Source organism: Rattus norvegicus, chromosome 2, assembly GCF_021556685.1.
Source record: "Rattus norvegicus strain SHRSP/BbbUtx chromosome 2, alternate assembly SHRSP_T2T, whole genome shotgun sequence".
NCBI classification, from domain to species: Eukaryota; Metazoa; Chordata; class Mammalia; order Rodentia; family Muridae; genus Rattus; species Rattus norvegicus.
The window spans coordinates 5,122,240-5,137,730 of NC_141535.1; the positions used below are offsets into that span (position 1 = coordinate 5,122,240).

At 37.4% G+C, this 15,491-nt stretch overlaps 1 pseudogene; it reads right to left on the minus strand.

Annotated features, from left to right (window-relative positions):
- Positions 1-7,167: 7,167 nt before the first annotated feature.
- Positions 7,168-7,613, minus strand: Ube2v1-ps6 (ubiquitin conjugating enzyme E2 V1, pseudogene 6; annotated as a pseudogene).
- Between the last annotated feature and the right edge of the window lie 7,878 nt (positions 7,614-15,491).

A 15,491-nucleotide genomic window follows, 5' to 3' on the forward strand; every position in this document is an offset into this window, starting at 1 on the left:
GGCTGCCCACTCTCTCCCTACTTATTCAATATAGTTCTTGAAGTTCTAGCCAGAGCAATCAGACAACAAAAGGAGGACAAGGGGATACAGATCGGAAAAGAAAAATCAAATTATCACTATTTGCAGATCATATGATAGTATATTTAAGTGATCCCAAAAGTTCCACCAGAGAACTACTAAAGCTGATAAACAACTTCAGCAAAGTGGCTGGGTATAAAATTAACTCAAATAAATAAGTAGCCTTCCTCTACACAAAAGAGAAACAAGCCAAGAAAGAAATTAGGGAAACGACACCCTTCATAATAGACCCAAATAATATAAAGTACCTCAGTGTGACTTTAACCAAGCAAGTAAAAGATCTGTACAATAAGAAGTTCAAGACTCTGAAGAAAGAAATTGAAGAAGACCTCAGAAGATGGAAAGATCTCCCATGCTCAGGGATTGGCAGGATTAATATACTAAAAAAGGCCATTTTACAAAAAGCGATCTACAGATTCAATGCAATCCCAATCAAAATACCAATCCAATTTTTCAAAGAGTTAGACAGAACAATTTGCAAATTCATCTGGAATAACAAAAAACCCAGGATAGCTAAAACTATCCTCAACAATAAAAGGACTTCAGGGGGAATCACTATCCCTGAACTCAAGCAGTATTACAGAGCAATAGTGATAAAAACTGCATGGTATTGGTACAGAGACAGACAGATAGACAAATGGAACCGAATTGAAGACCCAGAAATGAACGCACACACCTATGGGCACTTGATTTTTACAAAGGAGCCAAAACCAGCAAATGGAAAAAAGATAGCATTTTCAGCAAATGGTGCTGGTTCAACTGGAGGTCAACATGTAGAAGATGCAGATCGATCCATGCTTATCACCCTGTACAAAGCTTAAGTCCAAGTGGATCAAGGACCTCCACATCAAACCAGATACATTCAAACTAATAGAAGAAAAACTAGGGCAGCATCTGGAACATATGGGCACTGGAAAAAATTTCCTGAAGAAAACACCAATGGCTTATGCTCTAAGACCAAGAATCAATAAATGGGGTCTCATAAATCTGCAAAGCTTCTGTAAGGCAAAGGACACTATGGTTAGGACAAAACGGCAACCAACAGATTAGGAAAATGATCTTTACCAATCCTACAACAGATAGAGGCCTAATATCCAAAATATACAAAGAACTCAAGAAGTTAGACCGCAGGGAGACAAATAACCCTATTAAAAATGGGGTTCAGACCTAAACAAAGAATTCACAGCTGAGGAATGCCAAATGGCTGAGAAACACCTAAAGAAATGTTCAACATCTTTAGTCATAAGGGAAATGGAAATCAAAACAACCCTGAGATTTCACCTCACACCAGTGAGAATGGCTAAGATCAAAAACTCAGGTGACAGCAAATGCTGGAGAGGATGTGGAGAAAGAGGAACACTCCTCCATTGTTGGCGGGATTGCAGACAGGTACAACAATTCTGGAAATCAGTATGGTGGTTCTTCAGAAAGTAGGACATTGGACCGCCTGAGGATCCAGCTATACCTCTCTTGGGCATATACTCAAAAGATGCCCCAATATTTGAAAAGACATGTGCTCCACTATGTTCATCGCAGCATTATTTATAATAGCCAGAAGCTGGAAAGAACCCAGATGCCCTTCAACAGAGGAATGGATACAGAAAATGTGGTACATCTACACAATGGAATATTACTCAGTTATCAAAAACAACGACTTTATGAAATTCGTAGGCAAATGGTTGGAATTGGAAAATATCATCCTGAGTGAGGTAACCCAATCACAGAAAAACACACATGGTATGCACTCATTGATAAGTGGCTATTAGCCCAAATACTTGAATAACCCTAGATACATAGAACAAATGAAACTCGAGACGGATGATCAAAATGTGAATGCTTCACTCCTTCTTTAAAAGGAGAATAAGAATACCCTTGGCAGGGAATAGAGAGGTGAAGATTAAAACAGACACAGAAGGAACACCCATTCAGAGCCTGCCCCACATGTTGCTTATACATATACAGCCATCCAATTAGACAAGATGAATGACGCAAAGAAGTGCAGGCTGACAGGACCCGGATGTAGATCGTTCCTGAGAGACACAGCCAGAATACAGCAAATACAGAGGCGAATGCCAGCAGCAAACCACTGAACAGAGAACGGGACCCCCGTTGAAGGAATCAGAGAAAGAACTGGAAGAGCGTGAAGGACCTCGAGACCCCTTATGAACAACAATGCCAAGCAACCAGAGCTTCCAGGGACTAAGCAACTACCTAAAGACTATACATGGACTGACCCTGGACTCTGACCTCATAGATAGCAATGATTATTCTAGTAAGATCACCAGTGGAAGGAAAAGCCCTTGGTCCTGCTAAGACTGAACCCCTAGTGAACTAGATTGCTGGGAGGAGGGAGACAATGTGGGGAAGATGGGGAGGGGAACACCCATGAAGATGGGGAAGGGGGAGGGATTAGGGGGATGTTTGCCCGGAAACCGGGAAAGGGAATAACAATCGAAATGTAAATAAGAAATACTCAAGTTAATAAAAAAAATATGTATTCTCAAAGTTAAATAGTCTGAGTGGGTTATAACATTATACTAAGTTTTCACCCCTGCCAGTAATCTGAGAATGATCCATATATCCGTAAATATAGGAAGCCTAGCATGGCTTCTAGAACTGAGACAGGTTATAGAGACAATTTTCTATTTGCACAGTCCCCATGTGAGCAACACATGAGAGCAAGTCTTCAGCCTTCTGGCCTAGGATCATCAGACAGACTTTTGAAACACTAAATTTTGAAGGGCTAATCATTCTGGCTTGGCAGAAATTTTCAGCCAACTTATTCTGCAATGTTTCCTTTTCTGGACAGTAATTAGTCTGTAGAAGAATTGGAGCAATTTTTGCATAGTGCCTGTCTGCCAAAATAAATCACCTCACGTAGAGGTGGAGATTTTCAGTTTCTTCTTTGAATATACCAAAGGGGAGCTGGTGGGAGTGGACATGTCTCAATAAAAGATAAAGAACATTAAATGTCATATTTTGTGAACTTCTGGTGTTTTTTAGAAACCATTTAACTATATAAGTAATATGGACTGTTGTCGATTAATTATTTTAATAAATTATCTTGAAAGCACTCTAACTATAAACTTAGAGACATGAATTTGCTATTTGGCCTTAAACTCACGTGCTTAATCATCTCAGCTTCATTTTTTTTTTTCATTTTTCAATTCTTTTTTTTTTTAGCTTCATTTTTTAATAGCAGAAAAGGACTGGGTATAAGCCATCTATGCTGAAATGTGTTGTATAGGCACAATACGTGTACATCAGAGTAACAATATTAATTTTAAATCAATGAGAAATTTATATTAAAGAAAATCTTAAAAATCTAAATTTGTATCAAATAAATTCTTTGCCAATGTAAAAGATCATAATTTTAGTTTAGTAATAAATATATAAATAATTATGTGCAGCTTGAAGAAACAATTGAAGGGTTTTTGCCCCAATTACCTGGACTTTGGGGGACTAAAAGTAATTATTCTAAGGTTGTTGTTCTGAGGAATTTAGAAATGTGTATAATTTAACAGGGAGGAATTAGCTCAAACTGATTATACATAATCTCAGTCGGTGAAAAACCTTGTATTTATTACTAAGCTAAAGTTATAATCTTTTACATTTGAAAGTATATTATAATACATTACATTCTCTCCCATGATCTCTTACCATGATCTCTTAAACAGTGAAGAAAATTTGTACATCTCTTAAACTCATCTATTATTTCTAGCTTTATGTATATAAGTCTTTTAGAATTTGGCTATAGATATTCTATCTTCTGTTAATTAAGTAAACATTTGTCCTTTCATACTTTTCTTTATTTTTTATAAAGAAATATACTTGTATGCACTCTACATTCTCTTTACCAAATCTCACCAGATTTCCTATAATACATCTCCTGACACCATGTCTTCATCTGTTTACCTTTTAGATCTCATCAAGAATCAGAATCTAGTGTCACTCGTGAAGGGAATCTATTGAAGCACAAGCAAATTACCAAGGAAATACCCCCCCCCAAAAATGAATGATTCTTCATTCACCAGTAGCCATCAAATGCCAAAAGCCCCTCAATATGGCATTGTCAAGGATTGGTCACCCCATTTAAGCCCTGACTCTAGCTGGCTTGATCATATGAAAGTATTGTGTTAACACAGGTGCTGTGAGTTCATGAGTGTGATAACCATGAGCTGTCCAGAGGACAGCTTTTCATTCTCTGTACCAAACAGCTATCACAATTTTCTTAATACAATAGAGATCAATTCAATGTTCATTGCAAGAAGGCAGGAACATACTCATCTAATTATGATGGAGATATTATTAAAAAATTTAGTTTCTAAATGCCTTTTATTTATGTAAAATTCCAGAAAATTTTATTTCTGTTTATGGTCTGAAACATATTCCTTTCATTCATAACAAACACAATGATAGTTCTAACTTTTGAAATGACATTATAATATAATGTATATGTATCAAACTTTTCTAAATTTGTGTGCATGTGTATCCCATTTTTAAGAGTATTAAGTTTATTCTTAATGTTTTCTAGCTGTATTAATACGATCATAAGACTTTCTTTTTAAGTAAAATAACTTATGCATTATTTTACTAACATAAGTCTTAATCTTATATCTCAAATATTATTTTCTATTGCATACATAGATGAATTTTAGTTGTTAACATTGGGTTGGTCAATTAGTTCCTTGTTTATTAAATTGTAAATTTATACTTTTGTGTTGAAACTAACTTTTGTAAAGTTTGCATACATAATTTTCATATTTATTCAGTTGATATCACATGATTCATAAAATTCTTTCTCTTCAAATAACTACAACATAGATTTTGATTAGTTTAATGAACAAAGACTATTAAATACACCTGTAGAAATTATTGAAGTGAATATTGATTTGAATAACTATAGAGAATAATTTGATATTAAATACTGGGTAGGAGTGTGGGACTGCATTTTAACTATCGGAATTATGCTGTTTCAAGGTTATGTTAGTGACTTTTTTATAGATATGTACAGCATTAACATGACTTATATTCAACTCATTGTTCTTTGTCCTTCATTTTCTTTTTGAATTTTTTTAGTTTTTCATATTTAAAAGCGGTTTTAAATATTTGCTTCATGCATCTGTACATGTGTGCACAAATGAGTACAGGTACTTGCAAAATGTACGAGAGGGTACCCAATTTCCAGAGCTCGATTGACAAGTAGTAATGACCCACCAAGTATAGATACTGGACACTGAACTTAGGTTCTCTACTAGAGACCAAGGAAAACCCATGAACCTTTTCTATAGGTCCTGATCTTAATTTTTGTTAAAGGTTTACTTCTGTGTGCCTTTCTTATTCACGAAAACAACTTTGTCAAATTTGATACAAACAATTTTGTGTAAATATTCATCTTTAATTAATTGGGATTCAAAAATTTGGATTGTATTTCCTATTGATTTTAGTAAGATGATATCATACTGATATATACTATCAGAAAATCCTACATGAAGTCACCATGACTGAAAATAGGAATAGAGAAGGCTTAAAAAATTGTACTTCATTAAAGGTTGACATGTCCACCATTCATCTCATTAAAGTAAACTCATATGTGAGAAAAGATACTTCAAATCAATCAGTTGAGGATTTGTGTTATTCTTATACTATCAACTCAGCTCATTTACATTCTACCACTATGACCAAAATCCCTCCTCCTTATTATCATTGTCTTTTTGAATTTTGCTGTACATATGGCTAGTTTTAAAAATTTGAAACTTAATGAGGCTTGAATGGACTAAGAAAGAATCACCAGTGTTTCATTTGCTCAGTCCTTTTTTTTCCCTTTGCAACACCTCAAATTGCCTTTATTTCAGTATGCATCCACATTTCAACATTTAGTGGCCCTGAAAAGAGTGGGGACCTTGTCAATGATCCAGGAGCCAGGCCCACCTATCTGCAAACGATCTGTGAACATGGTGACACAGAGCTCCTCTGGGTCCCTGCCCAGGGTCTGAGGAGCAACACTGAAACCCAAGTTGGCAGAGTCAGGGACTCTTGTTCCAGCTGTCAGGCTCCACTCCAGACTCGATGGGTGATCAGGGTGACTGAGAGCCCTGTTTAAAACTCTTCAACTTGTAAAAACAAAGCAATTATGGGAAAAGGAACCAACTCAGAACCTGTGCACCGAGGACTCTCCACATGGCCTTTCTCTAGGCATATATCCAAGGACCCTGAGCGGTGGCCCGTCTGAGTCGCCCTGTGACTTCTCTGTTCACCTCTAGACCTGAGCTCAAAGCTCAAGAGCTGATGGTGGTGGCAGGGCCTCGGACCAGCGCTCCCTTCCCAGGCTGGTGGCAGGTGAACAAGTGTGGTCCAGAGCTAAGGGAGGGAGGCCAGGATTTTTCAACTTCATCTGATGGCTTCTGGCCACAGCAAGTGTTGGGTGGTGATGGGCAACAAGGGACTTGAGCAGGGGAAAGCAGCACCCCTTGAGAAAGGTGGGGAGACTGGAAGCTCTGAATTTCTCACCCGGGGCCAATTTCAGGGGAGGGGAGGTTACAATCTAAGGTTTGACCAAGGGTGTGAGTGGAGGAGTGGGGACCATGGCTTGGATGGGGCAATCACTTAAGACTTAAGAAAGCATGGGTACAGCCAGAGCACCCCAAGCCTAGTGGTGGTCAGTCCCACGGCTGCTACCTGAAAACTCCCCATCTATTCTAAGGGCCACCACACAGTTGTGGCAGAGGGCGGGAAGTACGAAGGCATACCCAGGCCAAGTGCCAGCAGCAAGTGATTGTGTGAGATGTGTCTGTCCACAGTTGCGTTAGCTGTGCACACCGCTCCCAAAGGAAACCGATTTCAACACACCTTATTGATCCCATAAATTCAACCAGGCAGACAGCGGTTATACTCGACAGATGATGTTACACAGCACAACTTAGGTATTTCAAATGGACAAGAAGTTAGTATCAGAGCAGTGTCTCAGGATGAAGTCTAATGGGGCTTCCTCTCCAGTACTTTGAGGTCTACAGATGGATCTAGAAAATTCACTACTGTGGAAAATGAAGACTTGGGTTGGATGGAGAAGGGAGGCCGGGGCCTTGGTGACTAATGGCTGTAACTCTGTCCTTCTGGTGGCTGTGGCAGCTTCATGTTCTCTTTTGACATCATCAAGCGCCTCAGTTCCTGGAGGATGACTTTCATGCTCTGGGAGTTCTGTCAGTTTGCCAGCACTGCCATGGCTCGTGGATCCACCACTCCATTGAACCGCTCACGCCGTTCATATTGACTCTTGTTACAAATCTCACAGACTGGGATGCTTCTGGATACTAGAGTGGCCCACACTCTATCATAAGGCTGCATATTCGGTTTTCATAAATTGTTCTTGGAGGTCCAATTATCATGCCTGTCCATCTTGTGAGTGTCATGTCCTCATCATCCTCCAGACCCTAGCTAACTGTGCTGTCGTCTACTCCTTTCTGGCCTTCTTCCAGCTCTTCCAACAGTCGGAAATCTCAAAGGACTTTTACTCCTGAGCCTGTGGTGGCTGCCATCTTGCGTTGCTATCGCTCGAAGTCAGTCCTTCCTTTCTTCCTCTACCCCTAGGTCCCTAGCTCCTTCCCTCTCTCTCTCTCTCTCTCTTTTTTCCACAGGGTCTCATAAACCCCAGACTTGCCTGAACCTCACTATATATCCAGTGATGACTTTGAATGTCTGATATTCACCAATAAATTATAGGTACGAACAACCATGCCTGATCTTGTACAGTTTTGGAACTCATCCAACGGTGTCTTCCATACTGGCATGTAGCCTGTCAAATGAGCAACTTACCAAATCTCTTCCTGTTTCTTCCTGTTCCCTTCCTTCCTTCCTTCCTTCCTTCCTTCCTTCCTTCTTTCCTTCCATGCTTTCTTCCTTCCCTTCTTTTGTTTTCCTTCTGTTCTTTCTGTTCATGCATTTTGTTTTCATTTTGATTTTGAAGTTAAAAGCTATTACTGAAGTTTTCACCTCTTGAAACCAGAAAGCGTGAGCTGTAGAGCATTTAGACTTTCATATGTAGAAATCATTGTGTACATATAGCAAAAACTATATATATTAAAGATGACAGAAGCATTATTGTCTCAACGTACTGGCTCTGTTCTTCAATTATTGTTAGAAACTTTTATTATTATTAATAGTCCACATCATCTAATATGTATACTATGAACATCTGCATTTTGAAAATGACAAAGGGGTATAAATTGCATTTCCAATGCAGTAACACAGAAACAAGCATTTTTCTAATATTCTCATTCTAGAGTTAATATTTTATCTATCATGCAAATATATTTTAGAGAAATTCATTAAGGATTCTCCTCTTGCTTAACTGTAGGTGACATTATCAAAACTTCTGAGAAAAAAGGAATTCCCAGTGTGATTGTACTTAATATCTTAAAGTTGAAATTGGTACAAAAAACAAGACTAGGATGAATTTTTTTATAACTTCTGATTTCCTTAAATAGGCATGAGATTAGACATGGCTTGTGTCATTCTTAGAATTTCTTACAAGAAAGTAACAGGAGAATTCTTTTGGAGCTTCCATAATTCATGTCATTATTTGAAGAAGACGCTTATCAGTTTTATCAGAGGTTACTGTCTAGGTGAGGTGTTTCCAGGATGTTTTCATCTTATTACAAGAAGTCACAGAGAGCAAGGTGACAAACTTTATTCAAAAGCAAAGTGAGAAACACTGGTATTCAGTGTAGCTTTAATTTGTGGACCTCTCGAGAAGGAGGAATTGTTTACTTAGAGTTCAGTGTGGATATTTCTGTTTTGATTGGCTTTTTTTGATTAGGCAAGCCTTAATTAACTGTGAACATCAGTTTCCATGATGCATTTGCTTAAATCAAATGCATATTCCTTATCACTAGGTATATGACATTAAACAGGATGTTTTCCTTGAAAGTTGTTCCGGAGGATCCAATACGATTTACTGAGTATATATTCTAAACTGTCTCAGGCCAGTTGAAACAGATTTCTCCCTCCAGTATGTGGATATGCTCTTGAATACTTTTGAATGGAAGTTGATCATGAAAGAGAAGTTTATAAACAATGTTATGTGCAGGGAGTCTTAGTCCATTGTTTGATATGTATACAGCTTCATGCAGGTGAGATGAGGTGAGCAACTTCATTGTTAGGTATATTTCTGGAAGGTAGATTTTTATGCAGCCTAAGTCAAGTGAAGTCCCAGGTTGAAGTGCTTTTCCCATACCTATATGCCTCATTTAAGGAATTTTAGTGCTTTTGCTTGTATCGTTACTTAGGCTACAGTACACCTCACTGTTTCTTTGATGTTTGCTCAGACTCAGCTCAGTCAGTGACTACATCTCAGTAGCTGCCGGACTTATTTGGCTCTGGTTCTTTGTCTTCCAATTTAATGGTAACTTCTTCAAGGATCAAACAATTTGGTCATTCTATGAATATTAATATAACTAGTCATAAGCCCTTATCAAATGATATCCAAGTCTCCTATGCTGACATAAAATGGAATTGTCACTACAGAGGCTTGCTGAGCTTCAATATGAACTTCTAACTTCATGATGAGTAAATAACCTTCATCAATTGCCTATAAGAAATTCATTTAAATTTTGACAATTATGTTGGGCCAGCAAGAGGGAAAAAGGACTTGCAGAACAAGCTTAACACCCTCACTTTAAATATAGGAATCCATAGATAATGACCCATTACAGAAATTGGCCATCTGGCCTATTAACATGCTGTGGAATCAGAAGACCTACGTGAACACACACACATGCAACACACACACACACACACACACACACACACACACACACACACATATATACACACACACCACAAAAATAATAACCTAATGTTTTTTAAATTTTCTAATATTAATATGTCATGCCCTTTCTTATTCTGACATCTGATTTATTTTACATAGGTGGATTCATTTTCCACAAAATAGTATTCATGATCAATGGCAATTATAAATGTCAAGTGGACATTTTCATGAGTTCAAGGTTATAAATTTTTAATTTCATATTCCTTAGTACATGACCACCAAGAATTAGTTTGTGTGATTTGGTGTGTGTGTGTGAGTGTGTGTGTGTGTCTGTCTGTCTGTCTATGTGTTCATGCCTATGTGATCAAGCAGAAGACAGAGAAAGTAAATAGTATCCTCTTTTATAACTTTCTACACAATTTTCTCAATTCAAAGCCTTTCACTTATACTGATGCTATCTTGCTGTGCACAAGCTCCAGAAATTCTTTCCCTGTCATCATAGCACTGGGGTTATAGCTGTATACAACCATGACTGTTTTAAAGTGTGGGCACAGAAATTTGAATTCTCTTCTTTCTGCAGCAAATTCTTTCCCACACTAGGGTATCTCTTATCATCACCTCTGAGCAATTCTGAAGACTGCAGTTTTCACTCTCTGCAAACTTGGTAAATTAGATTTACAGCCAGGATTTGGAATTTCTAAGGTCTGATAATAAAACCTACCCCATGTCAACTAAGAGCTTTTAGAACGTGGCCATTGCTATTTACTTTTCATAATTTCAAATGTCTCCTCCTAAATAGAAATCAATGTGTTTTGATAATTACAATTTAGAATGTTTCCAACTGATTTAAAATGTTACTTCAAATTGTTAATTCATTCCCTTTTTTGTATCATGACATGATTTGGGCTTCTGGAAATAGTAAGTTCAAGCAGAAATAAAAGTTTAGACATACTATATCTACACAGCTAAGGCTTAAGCAGCCAACAAGCATTTCTCTCACTGACATATTTACAAAGGTGTCCTGTGAAAAAATAAACTAAAAAGTCAGAAATTTTTCTAGTTCAACACTCTCGGTACAAGTAGTTGAAATGACCGATCTTCTCTGTCAGACTGAGCATTTCCTCCCGATGCACTGCAGTGTCAGCAATCAATGTTGTCTCTTTTCTCTTGATCCATCTGACTAATTCCAGATACCTGATCTAACTGAAGCGGTGATTTGAAATATTGCTGCATTCACTGGCCAGTTCAGTATAGAAAGTACTGGAAATGATATCTAAAAGGAGAAGACTCAAACTGAGCAAAGCATACTCTAGCTAATGCTGCAAGGTAACATGGTGATCAACATAGTGGGTTTCTGACAGACCTATGTTTCATCTGTGGATGTCTAAAAGATATAACACTGTGAAAATCTACATATTCTTAGAGATGTAACATTCCTCCTCTGTTCACTGTGAGGATAAAATTAAATTGTTCATGCAATAGTCGTAGTGGGAACTATGTCAAACTAATAACCATACATGATAGCAATTGTTATTTGGACTCTCTTCTTGATGCTGTTCTTTCACAGCGATTCTGTTATCAATTAGTATTCAAAATATAACTGAAAAGAATGCCTCTACTGAAAACAGTTGCTTATCTAAAACCTAAGAGAATACATATTCTATGAAACTCCACATGACTTTTCCTCTTCTCCTTTTTCCTCTTCTTCTTCCTCCACTCCTTCTTCTTCCTCTTCCTCTTCCTCTTCTTCCTCTTCTCCTCCTCCTTCTTCTTCATTCTTCCTCTTCCTTTGCCTCCCTCCTCCCCTCCTCCTCTTCTTGCTCTCTCTCTCTCTCTCTCTCTCTCTGTCTCTCTCTCTCTCTGTCACACACACACACACACACACACACACACACACACACACTTGCCCTTTCTTAGAAGATCTAGGGTAAGGCAAGCCTCAAACTCCTTATGTATGATAAAATCTTATGCTGAGTCCTGGGATGAACAGCGCAAGTCATTATATCTGGTTAAGTTATAGAAGAATGTATATCAGTGCCTTGTACATGCTAGGGATGCATTGTTCTGAAGTTTATCTCCAGCCCCCATCCACTTCCTGAAGCACAACATTTTCTAGCTTTAAATTGTTGAGGCAGCATCTCATGAACATTATGTTGGTTTTAATTTTACTGTGTAATTGAAAATGACCTTGAATTTCTGTTCTTTGTGTCCCTTCTTCTCGAATGCTGGAAGTACAGCTGTGTGCTGCTACACTGAGTTTTTTCTTTCTTTCTTGCTAGAAAAATAATAATGAACAATTCATCTAATGTACAAGACATGTGGAGGAGGAGCTGTGACTCAAGCTATTTGACACACACACACACAAACACACACACACACACACTCAAGATATTTGAGACACACACACACACACATATTTATATCACGGCTCTGTCTATTCAGTTTTCACAAGTAAAGACACTGTGTGTCCTGTACAAAATCTCCATGCAAATTAATTTTAGCTAACAAACCAGTCAAGCATTTTGCTCCTTCCCTTTATAATTTGTTTGGCATGCTAATCACTATACAACACCTCCTTGACAACTGTTTTGTCTTGCAAATTCACAGATCCACACTCAGTGTAATGGCAGTTGACCAGGAGAGATTTTGCTAAAGTGTGTGTTATTTTGTTATATCCAGGTTCCTTTAATTAAAATTTCAGACCTATGATATATCCTTATGGAAAACTGCACTTTGTTTATACTGAAAATACTATCTTTTAGAAATATTAAGGGTTGATGCTGAAAAGATGGTTTAGTCAACAAAGGGCTTGCCACACTACATCAAGACCTGAGTTTGAGCACCAGAAACCATGGGCTGCAGCTTGATTTCTATTACTAGGATAAAACATCATAACCAATTACAACTTAATACAGAAACACTTTGTCTCAACATTAGATCATCATAAGGGAAAGTGAACGCAGAAACTTAAATATAGAAAACAAAGCTGCCACGAAGAAACACTGCTTAATTGTTTGGTATCCATGGCATTCTCAGCCTGGTATCTTCTACAACCCAAAACAAACTGCCAAGGTGAGGCCCCACAATATTCCTAACTCCAATACTCATTCTTTACAAGGAAAAGAGCCAGGAACCAGTCTTTTGGGAACTTTTTTGTCAGAAGCCATAGTAGGAGGTATGATTCAGATTATAATCTGCAACAGGTTTGCTTTATAGGCAAAGCCCAAGAGAACTCATTTTAGGAAAGATTCCTGATATTAATATATGTTTCTTGTTATTATTAAACATATATAGCAATCATTAGGTACTAGCCCACCCCTTTTGAGCAGATAGCTGCAGATCTATGAAGATGTACTCTCTTGCAGTGATGCTATATAGACAAATAGATGGCTTCTTAATTCTTAAGAATGATCCTACAAAAATTACTGAAATATCAGTGATTATTAAGCTCTCTTAATAGTAATACTGCTAGTAGATCGCTTTCTGATAGTCAAAACTGCAATGAGAATTCTGTCAGTCTCCCAAGTGTCACCAAGTAATTGATTCTTAGACAGTAACCATACTTTCTATTACTCAGAACACATTCCAAGAGATTGTCAAAACAATTAACTAAGGTCACGTAAATGGAACTAACAATTTATTATAGGTAAAAGAAGATAAAATATCATCTGGGTTAATCTATACAAAACTTCACTAATAGCTTAGTTATGGTTTTCAACTCTCTATGAACCTGTGAAGATGTGACAGGTGGTGGATGTTTAACTAGATAATTACTCCTAATGGCTATGCATGTAAACACTCTCAGTTGTAAACTTCTATGTCATTTATGATTTCCTTTTATGTGTCAACGTGTGGTGAACTTTTTAACATGTGATCATGTATTCTGAAAGTTGTATAAGTACTGAGGACAAAAAGATGCGAAAGAGAATTTTTTCTTTTTCCCATTCAGGATCTTTCTGCTTTTCCCCTTAGATAGCTTTCATAAGAAATGTTTTACAACTTAGTAATAAATATTATAATCACGTCTCAAAGTACCCCCCTTTTCCTGTAACTTCTGATTAGCTGGTGGAAAGTTCTATCTGTGCAGTTCCTGCTGAGATAGCACAAAGTCTACTTACTTAATCCTTTGCTGTTTTAGGACGAGGTGTTAAGTGGCAGAAACTTGCAGTTTCTAGGCAGTTCAGCTACAGTAGCAAGGTAATTTAGTCTCAGATAAGTAAATTTTTTTATTATTACACAGCAACCCTAAATATGTCATAAGACAAAGTCTTATCCCTGTATCTTGTAAGGAAAAGTTGTATCCTCTCCCGATGCTCTTTCCTTTCTCTGCCTTATGAAAAACTGACAAGAAAGAAGACCCTGCCAAAGTTGGCACTGGGCACATTTTTTTCCAGTTGAAGATTCCTCTTCCCAAATGACCCTAGTTTGTTTCATGTTGACTGTTGACAAAAGAAAGTAGTCAAGCAGTATGCTATGTAAAAAGGAGGACGACTAAAAAAATTCTAATTCTACCAGTGAGAAAATAAGGACGTTAAGCAGAAATAGCTGTTGTGTGCTAGGAATAGTCAGTTTAACCAATTTTCAAGATACAGCTTCTGTTATGAAAACTTATCTCAAGAAGAAAATGTTTAAATGAGATAAAGAGGAACCTTAATAAGAGGATTAAAGGGGGACAGGGATGAGGTGGTAGGCTCTAATAGGGACTACTGTGACAGACAAGTAACTATAAACACCCCTTGAACATATATTTGGGACACTACCATTGTAGAACCTTCCTAAGCTACACACACACACACACACACACACACACACACTCACACACACACACACACACACATTATATGAAAGGAAGATAGATGGAGTCATCAAAGATGAAGTTCTAAACAGGTATCATATGTCACCATGTAAAACGTTCTGCCAGAAATGCCTTGCATATTGTTAAATCATTGATGAAAGACGAGATCATAGATCACCCCTCCAATCACAGGCCATTCTCCTGGGTGTTATTTCCTCTCTATAACATGATCATAAACGTATACTGCTGAGGATAACATACAATGTCAAACATGGAGAAGCAGAGCCAGAGCCCAGATAAATGTTTCATTCCTATTGACTAGTGTTTATGATGCTGGAAGGGAAAAAATATTTAGATATAAGTCCTATAATCTACAACAGTCAGTTGGTTATACTCACCTAATAGTGGTATAAATGTGTGAATAAACAACCTCTTTTCTTTTACATTGTATTTGAGCCCCACTCTGTGAGACAGAATTCATATCTGACACTGATAAAGTAGCCACAAACCTGAGAATATATATATGTATATGTATACATGTATATATATATATGTATATATATGAGTGTGTTTGTGTGTATGTGTATTTTCACATACATTTATAGAAAAGCAATAATTTTATTATTCTACAGGAACATAGCAATAAAATGAATGGCTCCTGCTAATGTACTGTTGTTATAGATGTAGATCAGTGCCATGTTCTGCCTTCGTAAGAGAAGCTTTCTTTCAGTTGAAGTGAACTAATATAGAGTTCGGATAGTAATGGAATTTTGAGCTCTCTATCATAAGTGAGAATTTTTTATCATACCCGTTACCTAAAATATCAGGCATCTGTATGGAAGGGGAGGCAGA